At 42.7% G+C, this 15,821-nt stretch overlaps 2 non-coding genes across 2 annotated transcripts; both read right to left on the bottom strand.

Moving 5' to 3' along the window:
- Positions 1-11,727: 11,727 nt before the first annotated feature.
- On the bottom strand, positions 11,728-11,937 carry LOC120996754. Its single transcript, XR_005777865.1, has one exon. It is a non-coding gene; the product is annotated as a small nucleolar RNA U3 (small nucleolar RNA).
- Positions 11,938-12,956: 1,019 nt separating this feature from the next.
- On the bottom strand, positions 12,957-13,167 carry LOC120996753. The gene has a single exon (XR_005777864.1). It is a non-coding gene; the product is annotated as a small nucleolar RNA U3 (small nucleolar RNA).
- Between the last annotated feature and the right edge of the window lie 2,654 nt (positions 13,168-15,821).

Here is a 15,821-nt window from a genome sequence, read left to right as displayed (position 1 = left end):
CAGCACAGCCCGGGGTAAACGTCAGCAGGCCATTCTGAAACTCATATGTTTGGGGGACAGGCCCCACAACGCACAGGAGTTGTGGCGGGGTATAGAACAACAGACCGACGAGTGGTTGCTGCCGGTGAGCCTCAAGCCCGGCTTGGTGGTGTGCGATAATGGGCGAAATCTCGTTGCAGCTCTGGGACTAGCCGGTTTGACGCACATCCCTTGCCTGGCGCATGTGCTGAATTTGGTGGTGCAGAAGTTCATTCGCAACTACCCCGACATGTCAGAGCTACTGCATAAAGTGCGGGCCGTCTGTTCGCGCTTCCGGCGTTCACACCCTGCCGCTGCTCGCCTGTCTGCGCTACAGCGTAACTTCGGCCTTCCCGCTCACCGCCTCATATGCGACGTGCCCACCAGGTGGAACTCCACCTTGCATATGCTGGACAGACTGTGCGAGCAGCAGCAGTCTATAGTGGAGTTTCAGCTGCAGCACGCACGGGTCAATCGCACTGCGGATCAGACCCACTTCACCACCAATGACTGGGCCTCCATGCGAGACCTGTGTGCCCTGTTGCGCTGTTTCGAGTACTCCACCAACATGGCCAGTGGCGATGACGCCGTTATCAGCGTTACAATACCACTTCTATGTCTCCTTGAGAAAACACTTAGGGCGATGATGGAAGAGGAGGTGGCCAAGGAGGAAGAGGAGGAAGAGGGGTCATTTTTAGCACTTTCAGGCCAGTCTCTTCAAAATGACTCAGAGGGAGGTTTTTTGCAACACCAGAGGCCAGGTACAAATGTGGCCAGACAGGGCCCACTACTGGAGGACGAGGATGAGGAGGAGGTGGAGGAGGATGAGGATGAAGCATGTTCACAGCAGGGTGGCACCCAAAGCAGCTCGGGCCCATCATTGGTGCGTGGCTGGGGGGAAACACAGGACGATGACGATACGCCTCCCACAGAGGACAGCTTGTCCTTACCTCTGGGCAGCCTGGCACACATGAGCGACTACATGCTGCAGTGCCTGCGCAACGACAGCAGAGTTGCCCACATTTTAACGTGTGCGGACTACTGGGTTGCCACCCTGCTGGATCCCCGGTACAAAGACAATGTGCCCACCTTACTTCCTACACTGGAGCGTGATAGGAAGATGCGCGAGTACAAGCGCACGTTGGTAGAAGCGCTACTGAGAGCATTCCCAAATGTCACAGGGGAACCAGTGGAAGCCCAAGGCGAAGGCAGAGGAGGCGCAAGAGGTCGCCAACGCAGCTGTGTCACGTCAGCTCCTCTGAGGGCAGGGTTAGCATGGCAGAGATGTGGAAAAGTTTTGTCACCACGCCACAGCTAACTGCACCACCACCTCATACGGAACGTGTTAGCAGGAGGCAACATTTCACTAACATGGTGGAACAGTACCTGTGCACACCCCTCCACGTACTGACTGATGGTTCGGCCCCATTCAACTTCTGGGTCTCCAAATTGTCCACGTGGCCAGAGCTAACCTTTTATGCCTTGGAGGTGCTGGCCTGCCCGGCGGCCAGCGTTTTGTCTGAACGTGTATTCAGCACGGCAGGGGGCGTCATTACAGACAAACGCAGCCGCCTGTCTACAGCCAATGTGGACAAGCTGACGTTCATAAAAATGAAACAGGCATGGATCCCACAGGAACTGTCCATCCCTTGTGCAGATTAGATATTAACTACCTCCCCTTAACAATATATTATTCTACTCCAGAGCACTTCCTCATTCAATACTATTTTTAATTTCATTTTACCATTATATTGTGGGGCAACCCAAAGTTGAATGAACCTCTCCTCTGTCTGGGTGCCGGGGCCTAAATGTGTGACAGTGGCCTGTTCCAGTGGTGGGTGACGTGAAGCCTGATTCTCTGCTATGACATGAAGACAGATTCTGTGCTGACATAAGGCCAGATTCTTTGTTACGGGACCGCTCTCCTCTGTCTGGGTGCCTTGGCCTAAATGTGTGACAGTAACCTGTTCCAGTGGTGGGTGACGTGATGCCTGATTCTCTGCTATGACATGAAGACAGATTCTGTGCTGACATAAGGCCAGATTCTCTGTTACAGGACCTCTCTCCTCTGTCTGGGTGACGGGGCCTAAATGTGTGACAGTGGCCTGTCCGAGTGGTGGGTGACGTGAAGCTTGATTCTCTGCTATGACATGAAGACTGATTCTGCGCTGACATAAGGCCAGATTCTCTGTTACGGGACCTCTCTCCTCTGCCTGGGTGCCTGGGCCTAAATGTGTGACAGTGGCCTGTTCCAGTGGTGGGTGACGTGATGCCTGATTCTCTGCTATGACATGAAGACAGATTCTGTGCTGACATAAGGCCAGATTCTCTGTTACAGGACCTCTCTCCTCTGTCTGGGTGCCGGGGCCTAAATGTGTGACAGTGGCCTGTTCCAGTGGTGGGTGACGTGAAGCTTGATTCTCTGCTATGACATGAAGACTGATTCTGCGCTGACATAAGGCCAGATTCTCTGTTACGGGACCTCTCTCCTCTGCCTGGGTGCCTGGGCCTAAATGTGTGACAGTGGCCTGTTCCAGTGGTGGGTGACGTGAAGCCTGATTCTCTGCTATGACATGAAGACAGATTCTGCGCTGACATAAGGCCAGATTCTCTGTTACGGGACCGCTCTCCTCTGCCTGGGTGCCTGGGCCTAAATGTGTGACAGTGGCCTGTTCCAGTGGTGGGTGACGTGAAGCCTGATTCTCTGCTATGACATGAATACAGATTCTGCGCTGACATAAGGCCAGATTCTCTGTTACGGGACCTCTCTCCTCTGCCTGGGTGCCTGGGCCTAAATGTGTGACAGTGGCCTGTTCCAGTGGTGGGTGACGTGAAGCCTGATTCTCTGCTATGACATGAATACAGATTCTGCGCTGACATAAGGCCAGATTCTCTGTTACGGGACCTCTCTCCTCTGCCTGGGTGCCTGGGCCTAAATGTGTGACAGTGGCCTGTTCCAGTGGTGGGTGACGTGAAGCCTGATTCTCTGCTATGACATGAATACAGATTCTGCGCTGACATAAGGCCAGATTCTCTGTTACGGGACCGCTCTCCTCTGTCTGGGTGCCTGGGCCTAAATGTGTGACAGTGGCCTGTTCCAGTGGTGGGTGACGTGAAGCTTGATTCTCTGCTATGACATGAAGACAGATTCTGTGCTGACATAAGGCCAGATTCTCTGTTACAGGACCTCTCTCCTCTGTCTGGGTGCCGGGGCCTACATGTGTGACAGTGGCCTGTTCCAGTGGTGGGTGACGTGAAGCTTGATTCTCTGCTATGACATGAAGACAGATTCTGTGCTGACATAAGGCCAGATTCTCTGTTACGGGACCTCTCTCCTCTGCCTGGGTGCCTGGGCCTAAATGTGTGACAGTGGCCTGTTCCAGTGGTGGGTGACGTGATGCCTGATTCTCTGCTATGACATGAAGACAGATTCTGTGCTGACATAAGGCCAGATTCTCTGTTACAGGACCTCTCTCCTCTGTCTGGGTGCCGGGGCCTAAATGTGTGACAGTGGCCTGTTCCAGTGGTGGGTGACGTGAATCTTGATTCTCTGCTATGACATGAAGACTGATTCTGCGCTGACATAAGGCCAGATTCTCTGTTACGGGACCTCTCTCTTCTGCCTGGGTGCCTGGGCCTAAATGTGTGACAGTGGCCTGTTCCAGTGGTGGGTGACGTGATGCCTGATTCTCTGCTATGACATGAAGACAGATTCTGCGCTGACATAAGGCCAGATTCTCTGTTACGGGACCTCTCTCCTCTGCCTGGGTGCCTGGGCCTAAATGTGTGACAGTGGCCTGTTCCAGTGGTGGGTGACGTGATGCCTGATTCTCTGCTATGACATGAAGACAGATTCTGTGCTGACATAAGGCCAGATTCTCTGTTACAGGACCTCTCTCCTCTGTCTGGGTGCCGGGGCCTAAATGTGTGACAGTGGCCTGTTCCAGTGGTGGGTGACGTGAAGCTTGATTCTCTGCTATGACATGAAGACTGATTCTGCGCTGACATAAGGCCAGATTCTCTGTTACGGGACCTCTCTCCTCTGCCTGGGTGCCTGGGCCTAAATGTGTGACAGTGGCCTGTTCCAGTGGTGGGTGACGTGATGCCTGATTCTCTGCTATGACATGAAGACAGATTCTGCGCTGACATAAGGCCAGATTCTCTGTTACGGGACCGCTCTCCTCTGTCTGGGTGCCGGGGCCTAAATGTGTGACAGTGGCCTGTTCCAGTGGTGGGTGACGTGAAGCCTGATTCTCTGCTATGACATGAATACAGATTCTGCACTGACATAAGGCCAGATTCTCTGTTACGGGACCTCTCTCCTCTGCCTGGGTGCCTGGGCCTAAATGTGTGACAGTGGCCTGTTCCAGTGGTGGGTGATGTGATGCCTGATTCTCTGCTATGACATGAAGACAGATTCTGCGCTGACATAAGGCCAGATTCTCTGTTATGGGACCTCTCTCCTCTGCCTGGGTGCCTGGGCCTAAATTGTGACAGTGGCCTGTTCCAGTGGTGGGTGACGTGATGCCTGATTCTCTGCTATGACATGAAGACAGATTCTGCGCTGACATAAGGCCAGATTCTCTGTTACGGGACCTCTCTCCTCTGCCTGGGTGCCTGGGCCTAAATGTGTGACAGTGGCCTGTTCCAGTGGTGGGTGACGTGATGCCTGATTCTCTGCTATGACATGAAGACAGATTCTGTGCTGACATAAGGCCAGATTCTCTGTTACGGGACCGCTCTCCTCTGTCTGGGTGCCGGGGCCTAAATGTGTGACAGTGGCCTGTTCCAGTGGTGGGTGACGTGAAGCCTGATTCTCTGCTATGACATGAAGACTGATTCTACGCTGACATGAAGCCAGATTCTCTGCTATGGCATGAAGAGACTGATTCTCTGCTGACATGAAGCCAGATTCTTTGCTATGGCATTAAGAGACTGATTCTCTGCTGACGTGAAGCCAGATTCTCTGCTATGGGACCTCTGTCCAATTGATATTGGTTCATTTTTATTTTTTTAATTTTAATTTTAATTCATTTCCCTATCCACATTTGTTTGCAGGGGATTTACCTACATGTTGCTGCCTTTTGCAGCCCTCTAGCTCTTTCCTGGGCTGTTTTACAGCCTTTTTAGTGCCCAAAAGTTCGGGTCCCCATTGACTTCAATGGGGTTCGGGACGAAGTTCGGGTCGGGTTCGGATCCCGAACCCGAACATTTCCGGGAAGTTCGGCCGAACTTCTCGGAACCCGAACATCCAGGTGTTCGCTCAACTCTAATCCCAAGCTATAAGTGGAAAACTAAAACTATTATCTGTTTTGCATTTTTTGGCCACTGGAAACTTCCAACACTGTATTGGTGGTCGTTTTGGATTCAGTCAGGCAGCATTTTCCAGAATACTGCACCAAGTAATAAAGGCTATTCTTTCTGTGTGTAAAACATATATTCACTTTCCCACGTCACCGTTTGAAATTTCTAAATTCAAAAAAGATTTTTTTCTCAAGGCTGGTTTTCCAAACATAATTTCATTAATAGACTGCACTCACGTTGCTCTTATACCACCCAGTGATGTGGAGACGATCTACCGCAATCGAAAAATGTTCCACTCGATTAATGTTCAAATGTGTTGTGGCCCCAATATGGAGATCACTGATGTTGTTGCCAAGTTTCCTGGAAGCACACATGACGCATTTATCTTGCAAAATAGCTGTTTGGGAACAAAGTTAATCGATGGTGTTTTTGGAAATGGCTTATTATTGGGTAATGTATAGCTTTTAAATTTCCTTTTCAACTTTTTTTTATTTATTTTTTTTTTTTTTTTTTCTCTTTTTTTGTTATTTTTTTTCATAAAAATTCGGATAGCAAAGATATGTATCTGCGCTCTTTTAAGATTTTAGATTATTTTTTGTATTTAATCGTTGAATTTTTGTAGTCAAATCGATTATATATCGGTTTCTTATTAAAGTTAACAATGTTTTTGTGCATACACAATGTTGGTTAATTTAATTTTTTTGTTTTTTGATTTAAATTCCTAAAGGAGACAATGGATACAGCCTGAAAACATGGCTAATGACGCCATATTTGAATCCAAGTTTGGAAGTGGAAAAAAAATTCAACAAAGCGCATAAAAAAACAAGGGGAATGATTGAACGAGTTTTTGGTGTTTTAAAAAGTAGATTTCGTTGTTTAGATATGACCGGTGGGGCACTTTTGTACAATCCCGAATTTGTGTGCAAAATTATTGTCGCTTGTTGTATATTACACAACTTAGCCAAAAAATTTAATTTAGCTATTGAGATTGCCGAAAATCTACGAGAGGAAATAAGTAGTCAAGGTATGCAACTTGTTGAAGGGAATGATGATGGTTATGTTGTTAGACGTGAAATTAATCAATCTTTTTTTGGTTAAATAAATCTGATACAGTGATGTTTTTATTGTTTGGGAAACTAAACTTTGGTGACACATTTTTTTAGTTTATCACCTTGAAATAACAATTTTCCGACCAGAACATCATGTTTGTATTGTGATATTTTTCTAATTTTTAATTAAAGTTTGTAAATTGGAGTTAATTGGGTACAAAATATATCAAAATGCATTAAAAACTGTCTAGTTTATGTCAAATCGTTTTCAGTTTTGTCTGTTAAAATATCTATAGACTAATATGTATTGATTGTTTTGGGTATAGACAAACCTTTCCCTTTTTTATTTTTCTTTTAAAATTTATCATTCGACATATATTTTGAAATAAATAAAAACTTCATTTTTGGTGTAACCAAATAGATTTATTATTCTTTTTTTAATGTTTAAACCTAAAAACATTTTACATTTGAAAATTCAATCCGAAAGCATTTGGGCAAACCTAACAATATACAAAGGCAATTTAAACAATTATTCCAACGATTTCAATAAAATAGGCCCCAAAGAACGGGACTTCAGCAGTGTGTGCCCATTTTGTGACTTTACGCCCACCCCAAAAGTTAGCCTATGGTACCCTTGGAGAGTTAAATGCAGTTATGCACCATTAACTACAACAGTCCAGGACTGCTTCTCACAAAAAGGCCCTGCAAACATGCCAAGAGGGGACCTCACTTAGTTAAAATGAGCGTTTGGCCTGTCAGTTTTCCAACTCCATTCTAGAAGCTGTTAAGAATTGTAAGGATGCATTTGGCACATTACTGAGCGGAACAGAGCCCACAAGCCCCGTAGACTATAATGGAGTGCGTTAGTTTCTCGGTAATTGAAAGGGTATTTAAATTGTGTTCAAAAAGCAGGCAGTACTTTTGTCTCCGCTCCCAAATCATCTTCATAGTCTAATCCAAACGCAGCCTCTAACACTCTATGGGGTCCCGAAGCTGCGTTGTGCTCAGTTACATGCAGGTTCCGTCCTTTACTTTTTCCTGCCACTATAAGGCATTAAGAGAACTGAAAAGGCCGAACGCTGTTGTGAACTCCAGCTTAAACTTGTTAACTTAACAATAAGACTCTGGCCTACTAGAGACATGTATAAGTTGCAGGGTCTGCCAATCGGGCACCACCATAAAAGTGAAAATGGACATGGAGTCTCGTCCAAAAATGTTTGTTTGCTGCAGATAAATTAGGCCAGTGAGATCACTTGCTGGACACATCTAAAATACAATTCCAGCACAACTTTTTAAAAAGACTGTGGACCACATCACCCCACCAAACATGACTAAATCGAACTTTCATTGAACAAATGGATCCAGCACTTTTTTTGTGTCCGGAGACGGCTTGCCATGTTTTTTTTTTATAAAAACCCAAACTATTCACATTTCAACACTGTAGGCAATGTGACATGCTCAAAAATCCTGCTACCAGGAGGGTTTTTTGCGTAATTGCAAAATACGGCATGCCCATATTTTTCTATTTGGATTGGCCCAAGAAATGAGACAAGTAGTCAAATTGACTAGTTGTTGTACATTTTGTTAATGATCGGATTTTTGTTTTTTCACATGACTCTTTTTGGGATTAGATAAATCTTTTTTCACCTTCAACAGATACTTTCCTTTATCAGACATTTCTTTTGAAATGTTTGGCTTTTTTATGTTTTTTTTTACTTTTTTTTTTGGAGAGGTCTGAGGAACATTGCTTTCCGAAATCGAAAATTGACTAGCACTATCTTCTTGGTCCAATGACTGTTGATAGACACTGAGGTTCAGAGGTTCATCTGCAAGTTCACTAATATCATATCCCATAGATGTAGATGGGCTTGAAACTCTGGTTCTTGTCCTTTTTGGAGAAGTGCTAGGTTGTTCCATTATGTTTCGCATTTTTGAAACCTCCCTAAAAATTCCAGTTAGTGAAACATTCAAATCAGTTCTTATATTTTGCAATGACATTGCTATGTCTCTTTGGGTTTGAATCAGATCATTATAAAACATTTGTGTTGCATTCATATACCGATCTAGTGTGTTTCTTGAATTTTCATCAGGTACTGGCTGTGGATTGTGTTCCTCCTGTCTAGTCTCAAAATTGGTGTTGTCTTCAGTTGGCGATGAATTTTCTGCTGCCACACAAATTTCCACATCTTCGTCCAAGTTATGCGTTATTTGTGGTTCTATAAAATTTAAACAGACCAATTTATAAAGGTATAGAAATGTACATTTTTATGGCTGGTAGGTTTGACTTTTTCTTTATTTTAATTGTAAATTTAGAAAACAAAGGAACCTATAACATGTTAGTTTTTAAAAAACAATCAACAAGCTTTTCAGTTTCCGTTAATGACTATTTGTTCTCCAAAGTGTAAATTTAACCGAAATATTAGTTATAAAGTTGAAAATACCAACCTTCTTGCAAATCCCAATCCATTGTATCCATGTTTCCAATGCCACATATTTGCTCTTTACGATAGGTGTTAGCAATTAGTTCTTCAGTTTCATTCAAACCAGTAGTATTGCATGGACCACCTCCAGTTTGTTTAACCATTTTTTGTATTTTTGACAATTTTAATTTACAAAGTCGACGACAATCATGCCATTTCTTCTTTAAATCAGATATAGATCTCTTGTCAATTCCTAAACTGTTGATTTGCACCCCAATATTTGTCCATATTTTATTTTTTAAGGCTAATAGAAGACGATCCGCATTTTTCCCAAATAAAGAGTCATAGTTTGATACCACCTGGAGAAATGAAAACCCATTTGTAGATTAATAACTAACTAATCGACATAATTTTTTGCAAAACATGCTTTGAAATATTAGATTATTCAAAAGTATTTCCAAATGTATTTTGGCACATTCAAATTTTTACAAAACATTAATAGAGATCAGCATAGCAATGAGACAAGCAGACACATTTCATTTTTGCAATATTGTATTGCCAAAGGTACCGTATTTTTCGCATTTTAAGACACATTTTTTAGCCCACTAAAGTGGGGGGAAAATGGCCGTGCCTCTTATAAATCAAATACATCGCTGGCCGCTATGCTGCACAGCGTGGCCAGCAAAGTATTAGTGACAGTGTGGAGGGAGGAGGCGGGGCCAGGTGCAGTAACTCTACTGTAATACACCGGGCCCCGCAACTGTTAAACATTCAATCTGATCTATATCTACTAGTATATGCTCTGTCCGGCTCTTACTGTAGTACTGTAAGTATTGTCAGACCGGCATCTCGCTCGGTCATGCGCTGCTCGCGGCACCTCCTCCCTCATGCGCCATCTGCTCCAGCTCCCTCTGTCATGCGTCGCCTGCACCAGCTGTCTCTGTCATGCCCCGCCTACCCGTTCATTCCTAAATTGAGAAAAGCAGGCAGGCGGCGCATGAGGAGGGTGCTGGGGCAGGCGACGCATGACTGCGGGAGCTGGAGCAGACGGCGCATGAGGAGGGAGGTGCGTCAAGCGGAGCATGACCCCATAACAGTGCGTCATCCACAGATCCCCCCTAACAGTGTCATCCACTGATCCCCATAACAGTGCGTCTTCCCCAGATCCCCATAACAGTGCGTCATCCCCAGACCACCTTTAGTTCAAATGATACCTTAAGCACACTTTTTTTTTTTTTTTTTTAAATTTACTCCACAAAAACCTAGGTGCGTCTTATCATCTGGTGCGTCTTAGAAAGCGAAAAGTACCCTAATTATTAAATTTTTTGCCAAAACTTTGAAAACATTTATTTATCTTAAGTTTGTCAAATGCGGAGGAAGAGTAATAAATGTTTGAAGGGAGTAATCAGGCCACATGCACAGAGCCTTTGCACATTTGAAGCTGTCGAACGGCGATTAAGGGTCCATTGACATGTCGGCCATTTTGAAATGTTTTTGGCGCCATGGAATTGCAGACCAAATCATTTCTATGGTGCAGCACGATGTGCAGCCTGGACACAGAATTGCGCATTGTTATTTCCGGTTCTGCTTTTCCGGTGCTGCACAAAATATATGATGTCCTATTTGTGTCCCCAATTGGTGGCATGACCAGGCATATTCTATTTGGGGCAGTGAGCAAAATGTGTAAGGGACTTGACCGCTGTGTGTGTTTTGCAATTTTTTGCGATCAGTGGATCCAACAAATACATTATGGACATGTGAATGGACCCGCATTAGGAGATTTTGGAAAACCGCAAAACATCCATGTTAACCTCTATCCATCCATGTTTCACAAACTCCATTGAAATTTGACTTTTATTTTTTCTAAAATTTTAAATGTTTGTAGGATTAGTATTACACAGCACATGAATGTGCCCTTTCTCCGCCAGTGAATGCCCCACAAACTCGGGACTTGAAGAATGTTTCAAAGGCACACATCTAGCCATTTTTACATATATTTTCAATGTAATAGATTTACATATACTCTTGCATTTTGTCCAAATAACAAACTTTTCTCTATTTTTTACCTTTTCAACTAATATTTTTTTTTCTTCAGCGGTGAACTTTTTTTTTTCTATCGCTTTTCTTTGGTATTCACAGGCACCTGATTGTCTGAGGAATCTCTATTTTCGGATTCTTCTAAATCACGTATTGTTGAAGCATTGGTTGTAGGGACCAAACTTTGGCTTGTAGATGCTGTTACTTCCGGATTTGAATTATTACTAACATGTCTGCTAAGCTGTGGGGCATAATTTTGGAGAAATTGGACAAACAGATCCTTAATCATCGATGGATCCATGGTTGCCATGTTCTCTTTCAATGTACCTCAGGGAAAGAAGGGATAAATGCGACTGTTTCCTCTTTTATATATGTCTGTGCGACTTTTTAAGCAAAATTTTAATGCTTTGCGACTTTTACATAAGAATAATTAATGACGTGCGACTTTTTAATGCCTTTCATTTGCGACTTTTTCCTCATATGCGACTTTTTAATACATTGCGAATGCGACTTTTTCCTCAGATGCGACTTTTAAATGCATTTAGAATACAACTTCCCCACAGATGCGACTTTTTACAAAGATGCGACTTTTTGAAACCAGTTACAAATCAAAAATCAGACTATGGGCAAACCACATTTATCACAGTCTTAAAGGGCCGATCATAAATCTGACTTGGCAAAAACTGACTTTAGCCATATGTGAAAGTGGAGTGAGCTGTCAGAGTAATGATATATCTGGCCCTTTGAGTCTGTTTTGCAATTTTTTAGATAGATGCAAAAAAAAGTGCGAAACAAAAAAAAAAGGGAAAAATCAATCATGTTCAAACTTTGACTACTGTGCATTGATTAGGTTTTGAAACCCTTTTTTTCATGCATTTCCTGTTCTTTAACTGACTAAAACCACTCTGAAAGAGCTTTCTTCTCCAACTTCTCAAAAAGAAGAGAACAGTCATCAAAAGCAGACAACCACTGCTAAAACAGCATTATCAACTGCTTTCAGACTCACAAGAAAGCCCTAAAACTCATCATCGTGGAGCACGAGCTCAGACTCTTTCAAACACATTTCTCCCTTCAAAGCCTATAGAAATGATCCCTGAAAGTATAGTCTTAAACCAAGAACGTTGCATTGTTTGCCAAGCTTTCATCCGCAGCCTTTCAACTTAAGGTGAGCTTATGCGTAACGGTTCCAAGATGGAGTCCAGACAGATTACCAATGAATACAGTGCCACTATAAAAACTATTTATTCCTAAATTTAAGGGTTAATCATAGAGTAATTGAAAAGTAGTTAAAAATAAGGAGAAATATGCAAGGGATGAATCATAAGTAGCGTAATTCTATTGCGCTAACAAATAAATAAAAAAATCTGTTCATCTTAACAGCGCATTTAGATACAGATATGCTTTGTTATCTTTTGAGGTTTGTACTCTTTGCAAAGTGTGGAATCGTAAGGTGAACTAATTTGTCAAAATGTCAAGCTTTAGATGCAAAAGATTTGAATTAATACAAATCTAAACACAATTTATGCCTCTGTTTAAGGCTTAATTTGTATAGTAAGTTGAAACGAGTAAACAATTGGTTTATGAAGCAAAATATTAGAGTGGATTCAAAAATACTGTCAAATAACTCCATATACAAATCCACTGCAACATTCTTATGTCTTGCGAGTAGATTTTTATTCGGATTTACCATGTTTTTCAGAGGTTTATTCCCACTGCCAAGTGAGAAATCTGGGGTGAGTCTGGGTCAAATCCGACCATGCTATAGGTGCATTTTGTGGTGGATATTTTCAATGACATTTAATAACGGTATATAAGAATCTGCCCTAATGTAGAATTTCAAATACATTTTTGATTCTCTTAACTAAAACTAGATAAATAATAAGCTAGGAACTCCTTATCTTTATGCTACCAGCAAAGTTTATGCATTAGTGTTTGCCATATTTTTACAAATCTTGTTAGACTAAACCTTTTGAGTCTGTTTTGCAATTTTTTAGATAGATGCAAAAACAAAGTGCGAAACATAAAAAAACATGCGAAAAATCAATCATGTTCAAACTTTGCCTACTGTGCATTGATTAGGTTTTGAAACCCTTTTTTTCATGCATTTCCTGTTCTTTAACTGACTAAAACCACTCTGAAAGAGCTTTCTTCTGAATCTTCTCAAAAAGAAGAGAACAGTCATCAAAAGCAGACAACCACTGCATAAAACAGAGTTATCAACTGCTTTCATGCTCACAAGAAAGCTCTAAAACGCATCATCGTGAGGCACAAGCTCAGACTCTTTCAAGCACATTTCTCCCTTCAAAGCCTATAGAAATGATTTCTGAAAGTATAGTCTTAAACCAAGAACTTTGCACTGTTTGCCAAGCTTTCATCCGCAGCCTTTCAACTTAAGGTGAGCTTATGAGTAACGGTTCCAAGATGGAGTCTAGACAGATTGCCAATGAATACACTGCCACTATAAAAACTATTTATTCCTATATTTAAGGGTTAATCATAGAGTAATTGAAAAGTAGTTAAAAATAAGGAGAAATATGCAAGGGATGAATCATAAGTAGCGTAATTCTATTGCGCTATCAAATTAAAAAAAAAAATCTGTTCATCTTAACAGCGGATTTAGATACAGATATGCTTTGTTATCTTTTGAGGTTTGTACTCTTTGCAAAGTGTGGAATCGTAAGGTGAACTAATTTGTCAAAATGTCAAGCTTTAGACGCAAAAGTTTTGAATTAATACAACTCTAAACACAATTTATGCCTCTGTTTAAGGCTTAATTTGTATAGTAAGTTGAAATATTGCTCTAACTTCGTCTTTTAGAATATTCGTAATATTGCTCTAACTTGTCTTTTAGAATATTACGAATATTCTAAAAGACGAAGTTAGAGTAATATTTAGAATATTTGTAAAATACACATATAGATTGTAATTTACCAAATATAGTGCTATAATCCTTTTTTTTTTGTCTCATTTTTTTGCCTCTTCTGAACTTCAGTTTTGGAAAATATGTACACTATTAAAAAAATTACTATAGCAGTATATTAGCTAAATTACAATCTATATGTGTATTTAACGAATATTCTTAATATTGCTCTAACTTGGTCTTTTAGAATATTCGTAATATTCTAAAAGACAAGTTAGAGCAATATTCCGAATATTCTAAAAGACGAAGTTAGAGCAATATTATGTTCCTTCTTTCCAGTATGGGGCACCACACCCGGAAAGTGTTGGCCAGGGACGATCCGGGCGCCTACAGTTCCCGAGGTATTCCGGCTTGTTCTTTCCCGTTCTGAAAAGATCAGGGCCGTGAGGACTGCCTCATAGAACTGAAGGAATGTTCCTGTGTTGCCAGCGCTCAGGGACAGCACAAAAGAGTTGTACGTGGCAACCTGTACCAAGTAGACCGCAACTTTTTTGTACCATGCCCGCGTTTTGCGCATGGTGTTATATGGCTTGAGGACTTGATCAGAGAGATCAACTCCTCCCATATACCGATTGTAGTCGACGATACAATCGGGCTTGAGGACCGTTGCTGCGGTTCCTCGCACAGGGACAGGGGTGATGCCATTACCCTGAATTGTGGACAGTACAAGGACATCCCTTTTGTCCTTATATCTGACCAGCAACAGGTTTCCAGTGGTAAGGGCATGGGTCTCACCCCTGGGGATAGGTACCTGGAGGGGATGGGCAGGGAGGCCGCGTTGATTTTTCCGCACGGTCCCACAAGCGGACGTGGATCTGGCGGCAAGGGACTGGAACAAGGGGATACTGGTATAAAAGTTATCCACGTAAAGGTGGTAACCCTTATCCAGCAGTGGGTACATAAGGTCCCACACAAGTTTCCCGGTAACACCCAGAGTGGGGGGACATTCTGGGGTTTCAATCCGGGAATCTCGCCACTCGTACACACAAAATTTGTAAGTGTACCCTGAGGTACTCTCACAAATTTTGTATAGCTTCACGCCATACCTCGCCCGCTTGGAGGGCACATAGTGGCGGAAAATGAGTCTCCCCTTGAACGCAATGAGAGACTCATCAACCGCGACCTCCCTTCCAGGTACATAGGCCTCCATGAATTTGGCCCCAAAGTGATCAATGACCAGCCGTATCTTATACAGACGGTCATGGGCAGGATCACCTCGGGGGGGACATGCTGCATTATCGGAATAATGATTCAACTTAAAGGAGAAACGGTATTCAACAATATCCTTTTAAAATATGGGTAATTTTATTAAATGACAAAAAAGACATGTACATAAAACACATAAAACAAACATAAAAGCAGAGACCATACAGAGTGCCATACAGCCTATCCTCATATGCATCAATATGTACTGCTATTAGCTGTGTGAGAGCTATGTGGAAGCATGCAGGTCAGCATATAATTATAGCAGCTGCCTCTGGATGCACTCTCAGCTATCTAGCTAGAACGTATATCAAACATATGGTGCAATTCTACATAGTATGAAGATGGTAATGCGGTGATTCACACCATCATATCAATCTCACGGGTCAATAATAGTTTTTTCAAAGTTCTTACCCTGTATGGAGCGATAAGTGGATGTGGATAGGTGCTGTGTGGCGTGCTCCTCGACGCACGTTTCGCTTAATTGCTTCTTCAGGAGGGGCTGATTTCCTAATGAATGGGGAGGTCTTTAAATACGACTAATGGCCAATGGCTACATCTGTAGGTATCATGTGACTCCACTACCTTCGACTTCCAATGTAGCGCGTCATGTAGTGGCAAGCTTTCATCTTGCCACTACATGACGCGCTACATTGGAAGTCGAAGGTAGTGGAGTCACATGATACCTACAGATGTAGCCATTGGCCATTAGTCGTATTTAAAGACCTCCCCATTCATTAGGAAATCAGCCCCTCCTGAAGAAGCAATTAAGCGAAACGTGCGTCGAGGAGCACGCCACACAGCACCTATCCACATCCACTTATCGCTCCATACAGGGTAAGAACTTTGAAAAAACTATTATTGACCCGT

The sequence above is a fragment of the Bufo bufo genome, chromosome 3 (genome assembly GCF_905171765.1).
Source record: "Bufo bufo chromosome 3, aBufBuf1.1, whole genome shotgun sequence".
NCBI classification, from domain to species: Eukaryota; Metazoa; Chordata; class Amphibia; order Anura; family Bufonidae; genus Bufo; species Bufo bufo.
Note: the sequence above shows the minus strand (reverse complement) of the source record. Positions and strands in the feature narration are given on the sequence as shown.